Consider the following 16,235-nt stretch of genomic DNA (forward strand, 5'->3'; position numbering starts at 1 on the left):
TGCCTCAGACTGGGCAGCCTGGACCTCGGCCTCCAAATCGAAATATAGAGCAGAAACAACTACCCCCTCCGCCAAAATGGGACCCGGGTCCTCGGAGTTTCCTCCTCCCGGAAAACAGCGAGAGAGAGCATCAGCCTTCACATTCTTGATCCCAGGGCGGAAAGTAACAACAAAATTGAATCTGGAGAAGAACAGAGACCATCTGGCCTGTCTCGGATTCATACGCCTGGCCGACTCCAAGTACGTGGAGAAAAGGAGAAAAAAAAAGGAGGGGGGGTTAATCTCTATTCTTCCCAAAGGAAGTTTTGAGAGTTTCCAGCAGGGCGCCAGAGGAAGGATTTAAAAATGTATTTGCCAAGGCCAGGAGGTATTATATATTTTGGTATTTTTGGTGTTGGAGGGATATTAGGCTGCCAGGGGTAAACAAACTATCTGGGGGAGTCCCCTAATGGAGGAGATATAAGCACAGAAAATGGAGCAAACAAACGTTTTTCACCCCTTTACAAGGCGCCACCATCCCTTAGATAAGCGATATACAAAAAAGAAACATATATATATAAAAGTGATTTGCTTTTTTAGATAATTCTCACAGGTTCAAATAGTGGCTATGATGTCATATTATAAAAAATATATTAGATATATTATATAGATTAAAAACAATTTTCACTCACTTCACCCAGGAGGTACCGGATGGGATAAACTCAAAACACCCACCGGAACACCTCCTGCGCCTGGGTCGCCTATAAGATCCCACGGAATGACAGCAGTCCAGTCGAGCTTCTTGTCAATCGACTTTTATTCAAACCACAGGGTGGGGTGAAGGTATCTTGCTCTACGCGTTTCGGGGTATAAAGGACCCCTTCATCAGGAGCATATGACATCATACATCTTTTGGGGGGTATAAATACACAAACTGTTTGTGGAAAAAGCGCCAAAAAACGCTGGAAAACGTCACTTCCGGTTTGCGTTCCAGCATGGAACGCACCGGAAGCGGCGTCTCCTCTTACATGCACATTTTGTTCTATAGAGATCATAACATATAGGTAATAGAATACAGTTTCAGTATTAGAATGTAGTTTCCGTTATTTTAGCATAAGATTTAGATTTATTAGCATAATTTGTCCTGCAGTCTGGACAGGGTCCTGGGCGTCACTTCCGGTTTGCGTTCCACTAGGAACAAGCCGAAGGTGGCGTTTTTTTACAGGTTATTGTGATTGGATACTGATTGTTATGGTTGGATGCTCTTATCTCAGCGGCTAGTGTTTACAGCATTCATTTTAGTGCTGGATTTTAGCTGTCTACTGGTATCGGAACGTCACTTCCGGTATGCGTTCCAGCATGGAGCGCACCGGAAGTGACGATCTCCTCATCCAAAAGACTCGATTAGGGGGATATAGGGAAATTGTTTTTTTATATCTCTGTTTTTCTTTTGTTTAGATTGTTAGGACCCTATGGCCAGGCCTCTCATTGTTTTTTATTTTATGTATATATGTGTGTATGTGTATATGTGTGTATACACTTGTGTGTGGTTTTGTGTGTACACATATATACACACAGTCCTCCGTGTTACACAATTACTTCCCCCAGTTCATACCCCCTACACACATCTTTGAACACATTTGCATATATACAAAAGAATATAGACCCCAACACAGAAAGAACCATGTCTCCTACTACAGTAAAATGTAAATTGCTGATGCGTTCCAAAGTGAACCGCAAACCGGAAGTCGCTTTTGAACCGGAATATATATGGAGAGAATGTTCTAAGTAAATAATAAATAAAAAACAATGAGAGGCCTGGCCATAGGGTCCTAACAATCTAAACAAAAGAAAAACAGAGATATAAAAAAACAATTTCCCTATATCCCCCTAATCGAGTCTTTTGGATGAGGAGATCGTCACTTCCGGTGCGCTCCATGCTGGAACGCATACCGGAAGTGACGTTCCGATACCAGTAGACAGCTAAAATCCAGCACTAAAATGAATGCTGTAAACACTAGCCGCTGAGATAAGAGCATCCAACCATAACAATCAGTATCCAATCACAATAACCTGTAAAAAAACGCCACCTTCGGCTTGTTCCTAGTGGAACGCAAACCGGAAGTGACGCCCAGGACCCTGTCCAGACTGCAGGACAAATTATGCTAATAAATCTAAATCTTATGCTAAAATAACGGAAACTACATTCTAATACTGAAACTGTATTCTATTACCTATATGTTATGATCTCTATAGAACAAAATGTGCATGTAAGAGGAGACGCCGCTTCCGGTGCGTTCCATGCTGGAACGCAAACCGGAAGTGACGTTTTCCAGCGTTTTTTGGCGCTTTTTCCACAAACAGTTTGTGTATTTATACCCCCCAAAAGATGTATGATGTCATATGCTCCTGATGAAGGGGTCCTTTATACCCCGAAACGCGTAGAGCAAGATACCTTCACCCCACCCTGTGGTTTGAATAAAAGTCGATTGACAAGAAGCTCGACTGGACTGCTGTCATTCCGTGGGATCTTATAGGCGACCCAGGCGCAGGAGGTGTTCCGGTGGGTGTTTTGAGTTTATCCCATCCGGTACCTCCTGGGTGAAGTGAGTGAAAATTGTTTTTAATCTATATAATATATCTAATATATTTTTTATAATATGACATCATAGCCACTATTTGAACCTGTGAGAATTATCTAAAAAAGCAAATCACTTTTATATATATATGTTTCTTTTTTGTATATCGCTTATCTAAGGGATGGTGGCGCCTTGTAAAGGGGTGAAAAACGTTTGTTTGCTCCATTTTCTGTGCTTATATCGACTCCAAGTACGCCAGATTCTTATGGTCGGTAAAAACTGTGATAGGGTGCCTGGCCCCCTCCAACCAATGGCGCCATTCCTCGAAAGCGAACTTGATGGCCAACAACTCCCTATCTCCCACATCATAGTTTCTCTCTGCCGGGGAGAGTTTTCTAGAGAAAAAGGCACAAGGTCGCCATTTGGCAGGAGAGGGGCCCTGGGACAAAACTGCACCCACACCCACCTCGGAAGCATCCACCTCAACAATAAAAGCTAAGGAAACATCGGGATGCACCAAGATGGGAGCAGACGCAAAACTCTCTTTAATCTTAGAAAAGGCTGCAAGCGCCTCCTCCGACCAAGAGGAAAAATCCGTCCCCTTTTTTGTCATGTCAGTAAGGGGTTTGACAATAGAGGAATAATTCAAAATGAACTTTCTGTAGTAGTTAGCAAAACCCAGAAAGCGCATCAATGCCTTCTGATTTTCAGGAAGCTCCCACTCCAGCACAGCACGGACCTTCTCCGGATCCATGCGGAAACCAGAAGCAGAGAGGAGAAAACCCAGAAATTGAATCTCCGATACCATAAAAAGACATTTCTCCAGCTTGGCATACAGTTTATTTTCCCGCAGTATCTGCAGGACCTGAAAAAGATGATCCTGATGGGTCTGAACATCAGGGGAAAAAAATCAAAATATCATCAAGATACACCAATACAAATTTCCCCATTAAATGATAGAAAATACTATTAACAAAATGCTGAAAGACGGCCGGAGCATTCATCAGGCCGAAAGGCATAACGAGATTCTCGAAATGCCCGTTAGGGGTATTAAAGGCCGTTTTCCATTCATCCCCCTCTCTGACCCTGACCAGGTTGTACGCGCCTCTCAGATCCAATTTGGAAAACACCTTGGCCCCAACAATTTGGTTGAAGAGGTCCGGGATCAGAGGAAGAGGATAGGGATCGCGAATCGTGATACGGTTCAGCTCCCTAAAATCTAAGCAAGGTCTCAGAGAGCCATCTTTTTTTTTAACAAAAAAAAAAAACCCGCGGCAACAGGTGACTGAGGGACGAATATGCCCCTTCTCGAGACTCTCAGAGATATACAGTAGGTTCGCATTGCGAGTCTTTCCGGTTGTGAGAGATTGTAGAGGCGTGCTTTTGGCAGCTTGGCGCCGGGAATGAGGTTAATGGGACAGTCAAACTCCCGGTGAGGAGGTAGCTCCTGAACACCGCTCTCGGAAAACACATCCGAGAAATCAGAGAGAAATGATGGCACAGTTTTAGTAGACACCTCTGCAAAAGTCGCTGTGAGACAATTCTCTCTACAAAAGTCACTCCACTCATTTATTTGCCTTCCTTGCCAATCAATAGTGGGGTTATGTCTAGTGAGCCAGGGTAGCCCCAAAACTAGAGGAGAAGGCAATCCGTTAAGGACAAAACAAGATATCTCCTCCACATGAGTGTCACCTACAGCTAGCCGGATATTGTGAACAATGCCTTTCAGAGATCTCTGCGAGAGTGGGGCAGAGTCAATAGCAAAAACAGGTATATCCTTTTCTAATGTACAAACCTGAAAACCATGCAAGGCTACAAATTGAGTGTCAATAAGATTGACGGCCGCTCCACTATCGACAAAAATCTCACAAGGAATGACTTTGCTCTCTAGCGCCACACTGGCAGACAGGAGAAAACGGGAACTGCAGGTCAGAGGAATAGCATCAATTCCCATATCAACTTTGCCCAAAGTAGCAGATGAAGCAGAACTTGATGATCTACCTCTTGAGGTTTTTCTCTTATTATCGCTCTTAGTACAGTTCAGGAATCTCCTAGACGGACAAACATTTGCCAAATGACCTATGGCCACACAACAAAAACACACCATATTCTGAGGACTAAATCCTCTTTTATCAGGGGCAAGTCGGCCTAACTGCATGGGCTGCTCCTCAGAGGGGAGCGAGACAGGATGAGACCCCTGCATACTGAATGAGTCCGCACCATTGCCCCTAGACTGACAATGGCTGGACAGAGAGGTCTCGTTTCTTTCTCTTAGACGCCTGTCAAGGCGTACCGCCAATGACATGGCAGACTCTAAGGACGTTGGTCTCTCATGGAAAGCAAAGGCATCTTTCAAACCCTCTGAGAGACCATGACAGAACTGACTTCGGAGTGCAGCATCATTCCAGCCTGAATCAGCTGCCCATCTCCGAAATTCAGAACAATAAAGCTCTGCAGACAGTTTGTTCTGGCATAAAACACGCAAGTTCGATTCTGCCAGAGCAACACGATCCGGGTCATCATATATCTGCCCCAGGGCCACAAAAAATCCTTCCACGGATCGAAGGGAAGGATCCCCTGATGGCAGCGAAAAAGCCCAAGTCTGAGCATTACCCCTGAGCAGGGAGATGACAATCCTCACCCTCTGTTCCTCATTACCAGAGGAGTGGGGACACAAACAAAAATGGAGTTTACATGCTTCTCTGAAGCGAACAAAATTCTCACTGCCCCCGGAGAACGTTTCCGGAAGTGAGACCTTTGGCTCGCAACAGACTCCATGAGCCGGAGCAGAGCCCAATGCTTGTAGCTGAGTCACAGATTGACGGAGATCCGCTACTTCCAAAGAAAGACCCTGCATGCGGTCAACCAAGCCAGAAAGCGGATCCATGTCAACAAGGACGGTTTTGGTGGATTATAATGTCACGGCTGTTTAAGGGTAACAAGAACATACACAGTAAAAAGAGCTACTGACCGGACCCAAACTAGGGAAGAGAAAGGGTGACCCCTGTCAGACCCTCAACACTCTCCCTATGCTGCTAAAGCACATGCCCGGATCCATGTGGTGGAACGAGGCATGCCCGCGTGCCTAAGACTGATGAGCCCTGTAACCCCTACACTAGTGGAAGGGGCACGGCCACCGATGCCCTGCTCAGAATATGGAGGGAACCGTGGCCACCTCAGATCCAGTCAGAAAATCACCAGGTACACAACAAAGTCTGCACACTTAGCTGATGGAGCTGCAGCCGCAGAGAAGACGGATCCAAGGGCCGCTGGCAATATCCGGAGTGCTTGCAGCAACAGAACACAGGTCCAAAGAGCTAATAGCTAAACAAGTGAAGATACTCAAGGCAGAGCTACAAATGAAAAGAGAAATATAATCCACGCCCTGCAATAGGAGGAGGGGTGATTTAAAGGCAGGGAAATGACCTCATCACAGGGGCGGAGAAACAGAACAGTGAGAACACCTCCAAAATCTAAGTGACATCATCACAGGGGTGGAGACACAGAGCTGTGAGAACGTCTCAAAGCTCTGGTAGTGACACATAGTGGCGGGTAGGGTTGATTAATCTGATACAAATATATTTTTTAGGCATTAATAATGCATAGAAATAATTACTTTATTTATAAGCCCCCCTGGTGCGCTGAACACTGCACCCTGACATTTCCTTGATAGAGCAAGACACCTTATCTTTCCCTGTCTTCTGCACCTGAGTACTACCTCCAAATGTCTGTGCCTGCGCGATGTCCGGCCTGGGGTTGCCATTTAAGAGGTATTTACGATTATATGTCCCTCTGTAGTATAGTTTAATCTGACGTCATTTGCCTTCCAGCAACGAGCACGTGGTGTCCCCTTTAAGTGGTGTGATGGTGATATCCAGGGGTAAGAATGCCAGAGCGGTGTACTGCGGCCTATAATGTCCCTGCAGATGTTAGATGCACGTGTCACGATGCTCCTACCTGGAATATCCTTTAGGATCCCAGACGTGGCCGTCCGAAGCAGAGCAAGGGGTAGTTGAACTTAGATGATGAAGGAATGAATTGAGTCCAGACTTAGTTATAAAGTTCAAACACTGATTTACTTGAATAAACTTGTCTTAAAAACTATTTCTTGTACTTTCCTGATTCCCAGCAGGCATTGGCAAACTTTGGCAGGCTGGTAAACACTCTAAGCTCTGCTACATCTGTTGCTATCTCTCTGCTGTACTTTAGGTTTGCAAGGTGAAACAGGAATCATTTCTCTCACTTTCTGCTGGATATATATGCTGGCTAAAGTCCTCCGCTTTCTCTCTGTGCTGTAGATTAACTTTATAAGGTCTCTGATGTAATCCAAGTAATCCTTTCCTGGCTTTAGATGATGCTCACCCGGCAGAGGTGAGTCTCTCACCACACGACCTCCCTCTCGCAGGGGCTGATTTACTCTCTCAAACAACTTCCTGCCCTCACTAGAGAGGCAAAGAGACTGGAATCAAGTTCCACTCTCTGCTAGTATAGCACTGCCAAGGGTTGCTGCCACCCGCTGGTAAACCAAGCACATTACATGAACAAAATGAGATGACTAACAGGAAATGTACAATGTGGAGGATCTTGAATAAATGTATTAAAATTACCTTGTTAGGGCATATACAGACAGAAGCAGGGAGTGGGTGTGGTAATGCCACTCGGGGCGTTACATTCCTCGTTACTTAAAGGCAAGCCGTCCTCGGCTCGTGCTTAGGAGGTAAAAATATGAATACATATGTATATTGTGAGACAGTGACAGGTCTCACGCAGGTTGGAGGCAAGGAAGGGGTGGATAGTGCGGTCCACGCCCCTATTCCACCACAGGTGAGACCAGCTGAATATAGTCAGGCTGGCATAAAGCACCTCCCAGGGTGTCAGAAAGGGGGAAGTGTGTTACCCGTAGACAGAGGCCTGGAGGCTCTGTCTGTGTGGTCTTAGCCGGGCTAGGCTGAGGGACCACGAGGCTAAGGGACAGCCTGGAATTTGGGGGATGCAGTGACTCCTGCGGCACAAGGTCAGAAGTCAGGAGGACTGCTGGACCACAATTCCCCAAAGAGACTTGCATTTGCTACAGCCTGGAGGCTGCTTGACTATTGGGCTGAGAAAGCTGCATGTTGTGACCGTGAACGGTCCTTTAGGTGAGTCAGATTATTATATGTTTAGTTAGAGCCCAGCCGGGCAGGTGTTTATTTTGTATCATTTATGTTTGGTTTGCTGGGGTGCCAAATAAAATGATGTTTGGACCTGAAACTTGGTGTCTGGCGACGATACTTGTGTGAATGACCCCCGGAGAAGAGCTAACCCCCCACAATATAGATATATATATATATATATATATATATATATATATATATATATACACGTATATACTGCAAGGGTATCAAAAATGAATTGAGATACTACTGCTGACAATGGCTACCACAAGGTTTCTCTGCCCGTAAGAGTAGGGTGTCCGAGAACAGTTTCCCTCTCCGGTATAACCAGAGAACCAAGAGGTGTGCAGTAAGCACTTATTACTGGCTTTCCTTGTATATACTGAGCTCTGGTACCAAAGAAACCATGGGAGGTATCTTTAATCTGTAATCCCGCCACTATGTAATAAGAACACCCGCAAATAGAAGGCATTCCCTTCCAGCACCAAGGTCTTAATTATGCTTTACGGTTTGTCACCTTGATATATAAAAGAGGTAGCTTCAAAATTTCCTTAAAGGGCTTCTGTCACCCCACTAAAGTGATTTTTTTTTTTTGGGCTAGTGAAATTAGTTATATTGCGATATATGACAAGATAATTGTGTTACTTACTTTGATCCAGCAGTTTCTGCAAAAAATGAAGTTTTATAATATGTAAATTCGGTCTCTAACAGCAAGTAGGGCGGCTACTTGCTGCTAGCTGCTGCAGAAATCCGCCCCCTCGTCGTGTTGATTGACAGGGCCAGCCGGGATCTCCTCCTCCGGCCAGCCCTGTCGGCATTTCAAAAATCGCGCGCCTCTGTTGATTCGGCGCAGGCGCTCTGAGATGAGGAGGCTCGTCTCCTCAGCACTCCCTCAGTGCGCCTGCGCCGATGACGTCTTCTATTTCGGTGATGTCATCGGCGCAGGTGCACTGAGGGAGTTCTGAGGAGACGAGCCTCCTCATCTCAGAGCGCCTGCGCCGAATCAACAGAGGCGCGCGATTTATGAAATGCCGACAGGGCTGGCCGGAGGAGGAGATCCTGGCTGGCCCTGTCAATCAACACGACGAGGGGGCGGATTTCTGCAGCAGCTAGCAGCAAGTAGCCGCCCTACTTGCTGTTAGAGACCGAATTTACATATTATAAAACTTCGTTTTTTGCAGAAACTGCTGGATCAAAGTAAGTAACACAATTATATTGTCATATATCGCAATATAACTAATTTCACTAGCCCAAAAAAAAAATATCACTTTAGTGGGGTGACAGAAGCCCTTTAAGGGTTCATTCACAATACACCGGATCCGCAATACACCGGGCAGCACATGGCCTGCACTAAAAGGAGAAGTCGTATTCTTGTCCGCAGCTGTGGACAAGAATAGGACATGCTCTATTTTCTTGCTGAGCTGCGGACCGGAAGTTCGGGGCCGCGCTCCGGAAATGCGGATAGCACATAGTGTGCTCTCCGCATCCATTCTGTCCCCATAGAGAATTAATGGGTCTGCACCCGTTCCGCACAATTGCGGAACAGGTGCGGACCACACTTCCGGACGTGTGAATGGAGCCTAAGGTGGTGCGCAAGGTCTTAGGCCCCTTTCACACGGGTGAGTATTCCGCGCGGATGCGATGCATGAGGTGAACGCATTGCACCCGCACTGAATCCGGACACATTCATTTCTATGGGGCTGTTCACATGAACGGTGATTTTCAACTTGTGTGTTGCATGAAAATCGCAGCATGCTCTATATTCTGTGTTTTTCACGTAACGCAGGCCCCATAGAAATGAATGGGATTGCGTGAAAATCGCAAGCATCCACAAGCAAGTGCGGATGCGGTGTGATTTTCACGCACGGTTGCTAGGAGACGGGATGGAGACCCGATCATTATTATTTTCCCTTATAACATAGTAACATAGTACAATAGCGCTGGAGGGGTTAAAAAAATATAAAAAATAATTTAACTCCCCTTAATCCACTTGCTCTCGTAGCCCGGCATCTCCTTCTGTCTTGATCCTAGCGGTGTGCAGTAACAAGGACCTTTGGTGACGTCACAGTCATCACATGTTCCTCACCCTTCAGGCGCAGTCCACAGTGTCGCTCCCAGTAATCCAATGGAAGGGTGCTCTCACAGCACCGGTGCAGTCACCGGAAGGGTTGGAAGTCTCAACCTTGGTCGCTGCTGCTGAAAGTCCCTATAACGGGCAGGTTGCTGACCTTTAGTGGCCCATTGGGATCTCCGCAAGGGCAGTTCAGAGTCTCTGGGGTTCAGATAGTATCCGGGACTTGTGCGGGAGGATCAGCCACTGGACTTGGTTCTGTAGACGCAGGGGTTTCAGTTACTGGCATCAGGACTCGAATTTGAGGCATAAAGTACCACTGCAGGGGGTTCAGCATGGGCGACAACTCTGTTGGAGTCTCGGTCTCGTGAGGCAAGGGCGGTTCAAGTGATTATCCACCTCTTTTGACTGCTCCTGAGCAGGTTCTTGCATGCACTTCTTGAGCATGTTGCGGTGTATCCGCTCTCTGGATCTCATAAACCTCGATGAGAGGACAGCCATGACTCTGTATGGTTTGCATTCCCAGCGACTATCCAGCTTGCTTACTGGGTGATTGTTTCTGAGCCAAACCTTGTCTCCTAGTTGCTAGGGATCAGCATGTGCATTTTGATCAACGTCCTGTTTTTGTTGGGCTTTCTCTATTTTAGAGTCCACTATTTCCCTGGCATCCTGCATTTCTGGCGCTCTTTGACCCACTCACATTGAGGAAAGAGTGGTTCAGAGTCCGGCACGGGGATGTCAAGGGCAAGGTCCGCAGTTAAACGACCCTGTCTTACAAACATGAGGGTAGTATAGGGTGTACCCAGTGGAACAGTGAGTTGTGTTGTTGTACAGGTACACTAGTTAGGCAGAAGCAAAGGCCACTCGGCTCTCTTGTGAGGTGGTATGGCCTTAAGCATATTGATCAGGGTTTGGTTCATCTTTTCGCACAGGCCATTCCCTTCTGGGTGATATGCAGTGGTCCTCAGTTTTTTGCAGTGGTACAAAGTTCATAGAACAACTGAGACTCAAATGCGGATCCTTGGTCAGTAAGGATCTTGTCAGGACACCCATATGGCAGAATGACGCTTTTCCACAGAGCAGCTGCGGTAGTTTTGTCACTCCTTCACAACTTCACAACTAAAGCCACAATGAACTTGGTGTAGTGGTCTATGATCGTCATAGCATAGGTGTACCCGTATCTGCTGGGTTCCAGTTTCACGTGGTCGATAGTCCTCTAGAAATCGTGGCTCTTACTCACTATTGGACGAAGGGGGGCTGGCTGATCATGCCTTTCTCTAATGGCCACAGCACAGGTGGGGCATTCCCGACACCAGGCTTCGATATCACTTTTCATGCCAGTCCAATAGAAACACCGCCTGATGGTGGCTTCCGGCTTTTGGGTTCCAAAGTGACCAGACCTGTTATGCTACATGTCCATTACCATCTTGACATCTCTCCAGGGCACCACTATCTGATAAACATGCTCATAGGTGACTGGATCAAGCGTTCTTCTGAGGAGTAGATCTCTCTGTATGAAGAGCATTCTCCGCTCCGTTGTTGTACTCTCCCACTGGAAAAGTAATCCAACAGTTCTCCGATAACTCTACTCTCTGCTTGTAGTTGGAGCCATAGCTCTTTCTCAACTGGAGGCGAGGGACCACTTGTCCTTGGAGCATTAGAGGCTTTGGAGACCTGGTGCATAGTGCGTAGAGATTCCTGCCGGGCAAATCGGGAGTAGAACATAGGCATTTCAACATCTTCCCACTGATCGTCTTTGGAAATTAGTTCATTCTGAGCAGGTAGCCTGGATAAGGCATCAGCGTTGTCGTTAGCTTTGCCTGTCCGGTACTTAATAGTAAAGTCTAGAGGCCCATCTTTGCTCTAGAGCTCCCAGACATGCAGTGTTCAAATGAGCCAGTGGATTATTATCTGTATAGACGGTGAAAGATGTAGCCGCTAGATAATCCTTGAACTTCTCAGTTACAGCCCATACCAAGGTCAAGAATTCCAGTTTGAAGGAGCTATAATTGTGGTCATTCTGCTCCGGTTCTCATAAAGATCTGCTGGCGTAGGCGATGACTCTTTCGGTCCCAGCTTGAGTCTGAGATAATACGACTCCTAACCCTTTTTTACTGGCATCCGTATAGAGAGACTGAATGGCAGGCTATAGTCAGGGTAGCCCTGGTTCAGTGAGTTTTTCTTTTAGCAGTTGGAAAGCAATCTCTTGCTCTTCATTCCACTCTATAGGTATTTTAGGATTCTGACTGCCTTTAGGATGACCCTTTAAAAGCTCCTGGATGGGCTCCGCAATTTGAGCGAAGTGTGGGATAAATCTCCGATAGTAACTCGCAAATCCGAGGAAGCTCTTGACCTCTTTGACGGTCTTAGGAGCGGGCCAGTTTTGTAATGACGCTATCTTATCAGGGTCCGGTTTCACGCCTTCGTACTTACATGTCCCAGATATTTCACTAGGGGTTTCAACAAGTGACACTTTGAAGGTCTAACTTTCAATCCATGTTGAGCCAGAGTCTGGAATACATCTGCTAAATGTTATAAATGCTTTTCATAAGTCTTGGAGTAGACAATCACATCATCCAAGTACAGCAATACAGATTTGAAGTTTTTTGTCCAAGGCATCTTTCCACCAGTCTATGGAATGTTTCAGGGGCGTTGCACAGCCCAAACGGCATGTAGTTGAACTCGAACAGACCCATTGGGGTAGTAAAGGCTGTTTTCTCCTTATCTTCTGGCGCCATGGGGACTTACCAATAGCCACTGGTTAGATCCAGGGTTGAGAAATAAGCAGCAGATCCCAGGGCTGCTAGACACTCTTCAATTCATGGCAGGGGGTACGCTTCCTTGTGCGTAATGTTGTTAATTTTGTGATAATCCACCCAGAAACGATGGGTCCGTCCTTCTTCTTTACAGGGACCAAAGGGGCAGCCCAGGGGCTGTGACTATCCTGGATGACATTAGCTGTTTTCATGTACTGAACCATCTTCTTCACCTGCTGGTATAGGGCAGGAGGCACTGGCCTATATCTCTCTTTGATTGGAGGGTGAGTGCAAGTGGGAATAGTGTGTTTCATTACGCTCGTTTGACCATAGTCCAAGGGATGTTTACTGAAGACTGGATAGTGCTCCTTGGCTAAGTCCAACACATCTTTGGGTTGTTCGGCAGAGGTGGTGGCATCTTCAATGTGAAGTTCGGCCCACCAAGGTTGTTCAGACGGATTTTTGGCTGCATCCGCTGTTTGAAGCGATTGCTGTTCAGCAGCAGTAAGGGAATCCAGGACGTCTTGTAGACGGACGTGACGACTCGCCACTGGATAATATTTCTTTAGTTCCACTGTTTCATCACTTTGATTGACCAAACGGATGGGTACTCTTCCACGTGACCAGACTCCTGGCCACTCGGACAAGAGGGTGATCTTGTAATTGTATGGGCTCCACGAGGGCCTGGTAATCCTGACCTCGGGCCCCGATACAAGCTCGGCACCATATCAGGGTCTCTGCTCCAGGTTGAAGTCTAATAGGTTGAGCATCGTTGATGCGAATGCGGCATATTTCTCCCTGTCGGTTACTGAATTTTTGTTGAGCGGTTAACACTTGGAGGGTCTGGCTGATGACACGTAGAGCCGCACTGGGTGCCGTTAATAGGGTTTTCTTCAAGGCTTCTTGCACTTCAGTGTAACAGTTCCCGATTACATTCATCCCAAGGACAACAGGTTCTTCATCGTCACCTAGAACTTGGATCATGGCTACTCCCTGGTGTAGGAGTTTGGTATCTTGGATCGGTAAGGTGGGTTCCCAATAACCTAGGATGGGTACCGTTTTGCCATTAGTAGCCCTGATGTGGATCCAGGTTTTCGGGGGCTGTGTCAACTGGGCTCCTTTCCGGCATATTTAGAATGCTGATCGTTGGATGGTAGTTACTTGAGATCCGGTGTCGATCAAAGGAGAAAATGTTACTCTGTTGATGCTAACTTCAATCACAGGGTGGCTTCCCACATATTTAGGCATGAAGGCTGGATCTTCGGGACCTAGTATCCTACCTCCTGAGGGGCAGTCCTTGGCCTCAGGGGATATTCGTTTAACTGCCAGCAATTATCTTCAGTGTGCCCATACTTCTGACAATACCAACATTTTGGTTTTCTGGTGTGTCAATGCCGAGGGCTTGACACCCACTGATCGTTCGATGGAGATCCTCTCACAGACCAGTTTCTGGGTGTAGCGGTCCCTTCCTCAGCCCATGGCTGATGTTCCAGTCGCTCTAGCTGCTTCCTCATTCTCTCCATATCTCAGCTAGGAGGGCAACTTGGGCAGTCAGGGCTGCAACAGCACTTGGGACACGTGGCTGGGCCCCACACTTCACTATCTGGCCGTGGGCAGCAGGTTGCAGGACAAGCCAGGCCTTCCTATCTTCAGGCGGTTCTGAGTGGTGATTTTCCCCCAGGATGCCAATAGCAAGCTCCTTAAAATCTAAGAACAGGATATCCGGGTGCTGAACCCAACAGCATTTTTAGCTGGCGTTTGAGAGGTTTGTCATGGACACCTTCGATAAACTACTACATGAGGGTCTGATCTTGTCCCTCAGCTTTGTGGGCATCTAGCTGGATAACTGCCCACAGAGCTTCTTGCAGGGATAGGGGAAAGTCTCTTAATGACTCTGTGGACTGCTGTCATTTCCCAAAGAAACGCATCTTCAGTTCAGATGCGGTCCTAGTTTCAAAGGTGATACTGAGTCGGTCTAGGATCTGCTCAGCTGTTTTTCGCTCTAGCTGGGGCCAGGACTTGACCTCTCGGAGCGCAGCCTATTACTGACCAATCAGGATTTCCACTTTATGGTCCTAAAATACTGGATATAGCTTAAACGTAGCTAGCATTTTATTACGGAATTCCCTGAGTGAATGGGATTCTTCTGTGTAACGTGGGAGCCAGGGTGCTCCAAAGTAATATGTCATAGTAAGAGGCATGATGCATGCGGCTGCAGCTGCCGCAGGTGGATCTCTGCAGTCCAACTGATCGTTATATTCTTCACTGTCAGACATGACTTTTGGGTATTTGGTACCAGACTAGAGGGGTAAATGTAGGCTAGATTGCAGTTTCTGCATGCGTTGCTAGGGGCAACGGCAATGGAATTGGTGCGTGGCTCCTTTAAGAGTTGCTGTAATTGCGCAATTTCAGGGAGTATAATGCTCTAGCAGGCACACAACAGTCCCAAACAGTTTTTAATGAGGTTATTTTCATCAGTAGTACTCACTACTCCGGTCACAAGTTTTTGGGATCCGGTGAAGAGAGAACTGCATTTGGCCTTTTTCAAGATGGCCGCCACTTCACTTCTTGTAAGGGCGCCGTCGATTTCCTTTGTCCTCCCTGATGCTGGCATGAACTGGAGGCGAAGGAGGGGCTATGGGCGGAGCTGCCACTTCCCTTCTCTTTGCCGTGCGATCGCTCCCTGCGGTGGAGGTGGCGATTTTAGTCTTTCCCGCTTCTGGACTGGTAGGAGAAGCTGCGCTGTCACCATTAAAGATGGTGGATTAACCCTTTGGGTGCCGACTCTATAGTAAGTTCAATAAAGTCACTTTGAAAGGGGTTTTTGTAACTCCAATAGGCAAATAAAGTTGGTAGGCACACAGTTTTGTGTTTTGAATCCTGTTCGTGATGCAAATTGCGATGTCCAGCCTGGGCCTGGGGTTGCCCTTTAAGAGGTATTTATGATTATATGTCCCTCTATAGTATAGTTTAACGTGACGCCAGTTGCCCAAGGGGTAATTGAACTTAGATGATGAAGGAATTAATTGAGTCCAGACTTAGTTATAAAGTTCAAACACTGCTTTACTTGAATAAACTTGTCTTAAAAACTATTTCTTGTACTTTTCTGATTCCCAGCAGGCATTGGCAAACTTTGGCAGGCTGGTAAACACTCTTGGCTCTGCTACATCTGTTGCTATCTCTCTCTGCTGTACCTTAGGTTTGCAAGCTGAAACAGGAATCCTTTCTCTCACTTTCTGCTGGATATATATGCTGGCTAAAGTCCTCCGCTTTCTCTCTGTGCTGTAATTTAACTTTATAAGGTATCTGATGTAATCCAAGTAATCCTTTCCTGGCTTTAGATGATGCTCACCCGGCAGAGGTGAGTCTCTCACCACACGACCTCCCTCTCGCAGGGGCTGATTTACTCTCTCAAACAACTTCCTGCCCTCACTAGAGAGGCAAAGAGACTGGAATCAAGTTCCACTCTCTGCTAGTATAGCACTGCCAAGGGTTGCTGCCACCCGCTGGTAAACCAAGCACATTACATGAACAAAATTAGATGAATAACAGGAAATGTACAATGTGGAGGATCTTGAATAAATGTATTAAAATGACCTTGTTAGGGAATATACAGACAGAAGCAGGGAGTGGGCTTGGTAATGCCACTCGGGGCGTTACACCTGTACTACAGCTTTACTGCTGCTTACCGAGCATT

This window comes from Bufo gargarizans, chromosome 1, assembly GCF_014858855.1.
Source record: "Bufo gargarizans isolate SCDJY-AF-19 chromosome 1, ASM1485885v1, whole genome shotgun sequence".
In the NCBI taxonomy this organism is placed as follows: Eukaryota; Metazoa; Chordata; class Amphibia; order Anura; family Bufonidae; genus Bufo; species Bufo gargarizans.